Consider the following 9,058-nt stretch of genomic DNA (forward strand, 5'->3'; position numbering starts at 1 on the left):
GGAAACCTATTGCTTTACCTGCAATTACTGACTCACATGTGCATTCTTCTTCACCTTCTTTTTGAATCTGATACTACACGTGTAGGCTTATGCTGCCCTCCTCAGTTCTGGAGAAATTTACCATCTCGCGTATCCTTTGACGGCTGCAGAATGTTTTTGTACCCTAGAAAACAAGAAGCCTCCGTTTTTTTTTTATATTTTGTATTGTATTTTATTGATTAGTAATATCGACTTGTCACCTTAATATGCGTTCTCGTGACACCACAAATACAGACGCTATTCTCACTTTTACAAGGCAACAGATTTTTATTTAAAGTTAAAAAAAATTTTGAAATGTGTATTAAAATCTATTATTTTTTATAGTTGCAGAGTTTATGTGCAGAATTATGTAATGTAATATATATATATATATATATATATATATATATATATATATATATATATATATGCAGTGTTTTCATCTGACAGAGAATAAAACAAAATATAATAATTCCTACTTTGACCTTTTTTTCTACAAATAGTAATTCATTGGTTGGGAATAAGTCATATATTACAAAAACATTCTTACTCTATTTTCATTAAATATCTAATTAGTCATGTGAGTGGACAGGAATGCTAAGTGATTTTGTAGGCATATATGGATGCATGGAAAAAACATCATGTCCTTTTCGAGCCAGTTGTGTCTTTAGCAATAGAAGGCATGTAGCAGGAGTTGACAATGTTAAGTGTTACGCTTAGACTAAAACTTCAGCAACAGTCGTACAAATGTTTGGAACTATGATAAAATGAAAAAAAAAAAAACAGATTGTGAAGGACCTTTTAAAGATTTAATCATTATAAAGGTTTTTTATCATCTTTATATTCTTATGTGGACTTTGAAAATATTCTTCACAATTTATCTATTGAAAGGACTTTTAGGGAACCAGCAGATGTTCATCTATGGCACTGTGCTTTTGATTCTGCAGACATAATTGTACAATCAGAAAATATCTCTAGATAATCCCTAGAACCCTAGAGCCAGACACAATAATGAGTGATGATACCTAGGTACACATTGTATAAATAAGGCATTTTGTAAATTTAAAAAGTGCAACATTAGTATTCTGTCTTCAAGTCCTCTTGAGTAGTATGGGTCTCTTAGTAGAAATCGAAACAGCAAGTGACTAAGCTGTTCCGACACCAGGGGTACATTATTTATAATCTTTGTAATAGCAGATATACTGGAAAGGGTCAAATGGAAGTTACTGTAACAAAGCTTATTTCTGAGTATTTTTGCACCATTTCCATTGGTCCATAAATTATGTAACAATGTAAAAAGTTAAAACTACTAATGAAACTTTTAAAAATGAAGTGACAGTTTTGTGATATGGTTGTAGTGTGAGGTGAGGAGACAACGCTAAGAACCTGTGCTGGAATTTTTAGCACTTGTATGCTAAATGTGTGTTTGTTTGCTAAAACTAAAAAAAAAAACCAACATAGCCAAGTCTCAGAAATTTTGACTACTTCTGAGGCACACACATGGCAGGATTGAAATGTGTTGCTTGCAGTGCTGCTTGCATTGTTATTTTGCATTCATTAGGTTGGTCAATGTGGAAGCAGTATAATAGCTGGTAAGTGTTTCCCCACAGTATAACCTATGCCTGATTATTGGAAGTATTTATTAGTCTGGAGGCCAATTAACAGCCTCCAACCTCTTCTTGCTTTCATCTTACTCTTTTCATAACAGATGCCTCTGACCTGGCAGCTCTGAAGATTCTCCACGCACGTTTGAAGTACTTTCATTCTGTGCTTCATTATTCACATAGCCATTTTTGACTTGATTAGTGAGATGTTATTTTAACAGGCATGGCTTGTCTAATTAGGTGTCTATTTATGAGTACAACAATTGTATTCATATATAATGAAGCTCATCTGTATCCATTCTATACCACAATTAAAACCAAACAAAGAACAGAAAATAGCTCTTAAAAACGTTTTAGTCCATGGCAGCTTCCTTCAATCAGTCTTGGTCCATTTTGTCAGAAAGTGAATGAGAAGGACAGTATTAAAGCAAGTAGCTTAAGGCAAGGGATGCAATCCTTTTTACTGTAATAAAATGCAATAAATAAATAAATAAATAATAAAGTGCTGAAGATGTAATAAGATTTTTACATTTTTTACATTTTTTTTATGTAGTAAGGCATTACATTATCTATGACATTAAAAACTGAATTACAGTAAAATAAAATACAGTGTAATAACTTGAACATATAATGTAAACCATTAAAATTTCAAAGTCAAGTTATAACACCATAGACTTCTCTTTATAAATTATGTTTTGTCACTTTTCTTGCTTTTTTTTATCTAAGCTTTTATTAGATGGACAGTCATACCTGTAAATATTGGCACCCCTTTCAGAAAATGCATCAATTCTCACAGATGTTTGATAACATTACAAATACTTTAATGTTTTTTTTTGTTTACATCTAAAATCATTCCACACAGAATTAATGAAATAGGACGCTATTATAGGAGACTCGGAGACAAAAAGCGAGAGAAAGGAGTTTGCCAAAAACTACCTGTGGAATCACAATTGTTCTAGGAGAATGTCCTGTTTTCAGACAAGACCAAACAGAGCTTTTTGGTAAATGGTATAATGGTGCCATTTTCAGAAAACGAATTGAGGCCTTCAAAGAACAGGGTCCTTATGGTCAAACAAGGTTTAAAGATGTTTTGAGTTTGATTGGCTGTCTTGACTGTGTGCATGGCATTATGAAATTTGAGCACTACCAAAGATTTTTGGAGTGCAGTGTAGGGTCCAGTGTCAAAACGCTGGGTCTCTGTCAGAGGTCATTGGTCTTCCAGCAGGACAAACCCAAAGCATACCCTAGAAAGCATCTGTTTCAGCTATTCAGCTGAACTCAGTTCAACCAATTCAGCTTTATTCTATTCAGCTCAACTTTACCTGTACAAGTGAGTCACCATCCGTAGTAAACTTGCTAACTTGCTTGTTGTAGCACTTGCCTCCAGATTACTTACCTGAATCGATCACCAATATTCACAATTACTATTGAGCCTTTAGGCAAACTCATTTTATGATTATCCTTACCGTACAGTGTCTCAGGCTTCGCATCAAACTTAATACCAAATAGTTCCCAAACGAACAGAAATTAAGAAGTAAAATGTCCTACAGGCTACTTTCTGCTTTATTTTAGGAGTATCAGACATACTTGTTTCAAATAATAGTAAGCTAGTTTCTACTACTCATTGCACTGATCACTGCAACAATACTCTTTAACATGGTGCACCAGTCAGTCAGGTTTTTTTTTTTTTGTCTGAAATTATTTGGAATTAAAATGTGATACATTGATTCCTATCACTCCCATTATGTTTTAGTTACTAAAAAACATTACCTGAAGCTGCTGGCCCATATCTACATGATTTTATGCCGTGCACTGCTGCCGTGTGACTGCCTGATTAAATAATCGCATGAATGAGTTAGTGTACAGGTCTTTATAATTATGTTCTTGGTGGATGCAAATAAAATATAATAATTTTTTGGTGCTAGAACTTGCTGTTTTATTTCATGACCTGACGTTTTAGCAAAAACTTGCTCCTCCGTGATACTAGTTCATAAACTACTGTTGCTAAAAGCAAAGTTTACACTTTCATTTAAAGCAGATATGTGATGGAAGCTTGTGTAAAATTGTTATTAATTGAAAAAAGGCTGGTGTGTCACAGTGAGTTAGAGGCATGTAGGGGTGCTAAGTATGCTGCTAAGTATGCCTCAGTCTAACATGATGGATAAAAGAGATATAAATGCGGGAGAAGGCAGTGGCTAAACAGTGCATTTAATGAAGAGTAGATGTTAAGAAACATCAAATTGCCAACTGCCATTCTTTCCTTTACTTCTAGAATGAACCTCCAGATTGTACTTGTAAGGTGTAAGTATGTCATACAGATTATTCGAAGGCAGATGCCATACTGCACCACCTGTCCACATATGTTAGCATCACATTAGTCCAGCAGGGGCCACTAATGCATGGTTCTAAATATTGTTGTTGTCACACAGAAACCTTATATCACCACATAGACAATTTATAACACATAGACAAAATATGTTGTAGCTTTTAGCTTTTTTATTCCAAGTAATTTTGGAGAATTTCTATTGGTTTATTAAAAAAATAAAGGTCTACAATGGAGGGGTTTGTTTGACAGCAAAAAACTAATGAATAGTGCAGGATTATCTCCAGGCTGAAATCAGCATTACTGCTGCACTGAGCATGATTGTTTTTCATAACAGTGGACCCTAATTCATTGACCTAATTCACTGATCATTCAGCTTCAGACACACTGGTCTCAAATATATATGCAGATACAGTACATACCCAAAGTATGTGACATCTCAACTTTATGTACTTGTTCCAAACATTCTAAAATCCTGGTTATCCAAAAGAAGTTCATCCTTTACTTTAAATCTGAAAATGCACCACCTCTCCCAGAAATGTGTTGTTTACAAAGTTAGAAATGCACCAATCTTTGTGTATGTGGACTACACTGAGCATGGAGAAAAGAAAAAATGTGTCAAATGCCAAAATTGTGGAAAACAATCTCAAGGCTACAAATAATTTTTAAAGCATTTTTGTATGGGTGAAATACAAAATGTAAAAAATGTGTTGAAATTATTAACCGGCAAAAATCCACTGGCTAATGTGAAATAAAAATATTTAATAAATTTACATTTTAACTTATTTGTTTTAATAAACCAAATATATTTCACTGAAATCTTAGCAAGTGTGTTAAAAGTCTGTAAAAAGTGAAATATTTGTGTATCCAAGAGTACCAGGCTAAGCAAGACTAGGTTAACCTCTGGATAGATAGATAATTTTGGCTGTAGCAATGTTTTTGAAATTAAGCTGTATTCTATTCATGTGAAAACTAAAATGCACTTTGAATTTACATTATGTAAAAGGGAAAAGTGTTACAATAAACAAAATGTGATAAAATGTGTTACAATAACATACATTTTTGACAAAGTTAGTGAACCTAAAGAAAGCCTTTGTGCCACTTTTTATTTATTTGCAACCACTTTTCACCCTTAAATATATATATTTTTTTCAGTGAGTAATGTTTTCTTGCGGAAATAGTGTAGGATGCACATCTGAATAAATTATATAAATAAATAAATTAAAAATATTTAGTAATATTTAAATAATTCCCTCAACATTTGTTTGATATTTGATTGTGATCCAGATTTATATCTCAAACATGATAATAAAAAATAAAATAAATAAAATGAGAAGTAATCAGCTGCTGTGTGTTTGTGTAGTCTGACACAATAGTAAGTGTCTTTGTCATCTCTCTCCTGAGCAAGGGAGAAATAAATCAAATAGATTTTTTGTTTGTGGGGCTACTTATTTGTGAGTCACTTCAAGGCAAAGCGGGTTGCTCTCCTCAGGCTCACAGCATCATTACTTTTAGCAGACATGAAACTATCCACCTCTTTCTTATTTCAGAAAGAATGGCTGCAAAGCCGAGAAACCACATTTTAGTGTATAAAGGGGTAATTTAGCCTCCCCTCTGCCAATTTATCATAGAATGCCAGTTCTGACTGGCTCAACTGTCCTTGCACAAATAATGGTTCAACAAAATAAAATATGGGTTTCATGGAGAAATTTAAAGTATGGTGGTCAGTACAATTGACTTGGTTTGCCCTGGTTTTCTCATCACATATGGCCAACTGACTTGCAACTTGTGGGCTGATTCATTATTATGTAATGTTGAGTTGTTTTTATGAATGAACAAACAAAATTACCTGCCCGAACAAGCTTGGATGTAACACAAGACAGCCTACACAAAATCCCGGCAAGCTGCGAGTATGCAGACATAGAGGCTCTCTGTAAACATGACTCACCTATGATGCAACTTGCTGAAGGGACAGAAACCTGTTATTGGGCCTAAATGTCAAAATATACTCCCAGAAGAGCTTGAAATTGGACACCTACTTCCGTAAATCCCCTGTCTGTAATTCAACACAGCCTGTGAGGCATTTCCCTCCCTATAGAGCAAGCATGCCTATCATGTGTGAAATCCCAGAGGTATTAGTTCTACAGCAGATAACTCCTAATAATAGAAGTGCCAAAAGGGTTCAAAAAAAGGTTTCAATGGATGTTTCTTGAATGCATAAGTAAAGAGCCTTTCCTATATTTCCTAATAGGAAAGAGAATAGGTATGTATGGAATTCAAAAGTAATAAAATCCTGCAGCAGTAGCTTGGGAATTCAGACCATCACCATTTACACCATCAGCATGTATTATGTACCTGTGTAGATTATTCAACACCTCTAACAGCCTTTTCATTCAGTCATAAATCAATTCCCCTTTTGCAAAATATGCATAGACACACACTTTATCTGCCAATATTCACATGTAATCTAAGGGTGCTCGGCAAACTACTAATGTAAGTTCAGTCTTGTTTTAGTGTGCTTTTAAATAAAAATTCAGAACTGTACAGTGAAGGTTTAGGAAACTGGTACTTGGTTTTAGGACTGTATTTATATGACCACAAACCCTGCTAATCACAAAAACGGTGCTGTTTCACAAAAAAATTCTGTTTCATGGTATTTTTGTTTGGCGCATTTCAAAGTTTCTGTTTTTTCCCCTCAGTTTAAAAGAGGCAATGTGTTTTGATGCTCAATTCGCTTTTGCTATGACCTCACTTACCCCCATTGCTAACTTGCCTGTAAAGTGGATTACTTAATCTATTTTTTCTCATTTCTATGCCCAGCGGGGCAGACTTCAGTTTATGTAAATCCTCTAAAATCCGCTCCATTAAGACCAGATGACCAGAAAATCTTGAGAGTGGAAGGTGACTGGATGATTGTGATGTTATTGGCTGCTCAGTCAGGTGAAGCTTTGTGTAAGACAAGTCATTTTTTGATACCGCGTGGCAGAATCTGTCAGGTTACTCAGGCAGCAGCTTCTGCAGATGGTGGCAGTTGATCCTCTGCCAGTGACAAGGAGAAGTACAATAACTGTATTTCAGTGAATTTAACACTGACTTCTGGAGAGGTGGTGACTTGTTACCTATATCTGCTCAAAACATTCCTATACTACATATTATAGTACAGAATAGTATACAGAATAAATGACATTCAGAAGAATGTTATTCTGTGGTCACTACAATAAATGAAAGTAAAGCACCACAAAAGCCAGTGACCAGGCTTCTTTTCCATGGGCACAAATATAGAGAAATATATTATTAAATATGTGGGAGGTCACATGGACAGTTATTATAATACAGTTATAACACTAACTTTGTGTTAATGTGTAGTGTGTTCATGTGCCTGATGCAAAAGCATTTTTGTCACAGTGACAAAAACAACAAAAGATGTTCTAATGCAATAGTATACTTATATTACACATTCTAATAATTCTAAAACAGTTTTAGCATATTGGTAAGCAATGCAATTTATAATGCTATGTTTGGAAGCACATATTGAGTTCATGTGATTTTATATTAAATAATAGCTTAAACATTCTAGATTTAAATATTACCTCACTCAGTATAATCTCACACATAATAGTTTCAGATGTTTTGGTCAATATTTTCTCAGTAGTTACCAACAGTAAATTGGAACAAAAAGGAATAATACAATAATAAACAGAATCATGTGTATCTATATTATATTCATTTAGAATAATTTTCTAAGTTATCTGCCTCGTGATCTACTCACTACTTCTAAAATATTTTTGAGGCATTCTGTTCTGTTCACTCATAATATTATTGACATTTATCAGTAATTTTAGAAACATCTATATCCTTTAAATATCAGTTCTTCAATGATTCTTCCTTAAAAGGTAATGATTTATACTGAACCATGGCAGCTCAAAGAACTTCTCTATTATGGAGAACCTTTTGTATGTAGTAGTGCTTTCTGTGAGAGCATGACAAATGACTAGAGCACAAGTAACAGTGCTCTGAGCCAATGACCATTTCATTATTTCTTGGAGACAAGTTACATAATTTAATGGCTCAACTGTTGTGCAATCACATCAGTAGGTCATGAGTTTAATTCCAATGATGCCACTGTGCTCTGAGGCTGGGAGTGAAGCTGAAAAAGGGAAATCACTCACCCAGCCTGGGGGGTATCATATCAATAGGTGGGGTCCCATCCTGTGAGTGGGAACAAGCAGAGGCCAAATTTAACAGAATAAAAATGCTGTTTTAGCATATAATGACAGTTGTTTTGAGAAATCTAAAACTAAACTGTATTCTTCATTTAACTAAAATGTGGTTCTTAACATGTTACAGAACTAAGCAATCTAGGGTGCCTTCAAGTAAAGGACAGGAAGTCATCAGACAGAATAAGCAATTTACTGCATTATTGCTCTGCATAATAAATTAATGTTAATAATTAATGTTCTTATTGAAGAGAAATGGCGACATTGGTCAATTGTCCCTGATCCTAAAACCAATACCCAGTAAATCTTAATGTGTGAAAAGATCTGAGCACACAGAGATATTTCTCAGGATAAACTCAGGATAACTCATATTATCCTTGCATTTATATGATCCTGATAAAATGTAATTTTTGTTGGTTGATTTTTTTAATTATTATTACGTGGAGCCTTTTCTATTCCCACCTTTGAGAGAGAGTTTCACATATGTCTTCTGTAGGTCTTGGGATGACATAATTGAAGTTTTAATTTACATGATTTATACAGAATCCGTACACTGAAACATGTTTACATATCTGCCATCATAAGCACACTGATGGACTGATGAAGGTCAGACACAAGCATGCAAGAATTAAGTGGTTCTGTTTCATTATTTGTATTTTCATTCTTTTCTGCCAGTGCTGAAGGTGTGTAGCCCTGGAGTCTTGCCTGGGCCCATGGCAAAAGTCAACCTTTTGAAGCTATGCCAAAACTGTCAAAGCTATGAACTTGCTGCAAGCGTTTTCTTTTTTTTTTTTTATCTCCTTCATGTATTATTCTTTTTTAAAGCTGCATTTCAGCTCTTATAAGCTGCACTTATAGCAGGCTAAAACAAAAGCAGGTTGTAATGTAACATGAAT

This window comes from Salminus brasiliensis, chromosome 4 (assembly GCF_030463535.1).
Source record: "Salminus brasiliensis chromosome 4, fSalBra1.hap2, whole genome shotgun sequence".
Taxonomy (NCBI): Eukaryota; Metazoa; Chordata; class Actinopteri; order Characiformes; family Bryconidae; genus Salminus; species Salminus brasiliensis.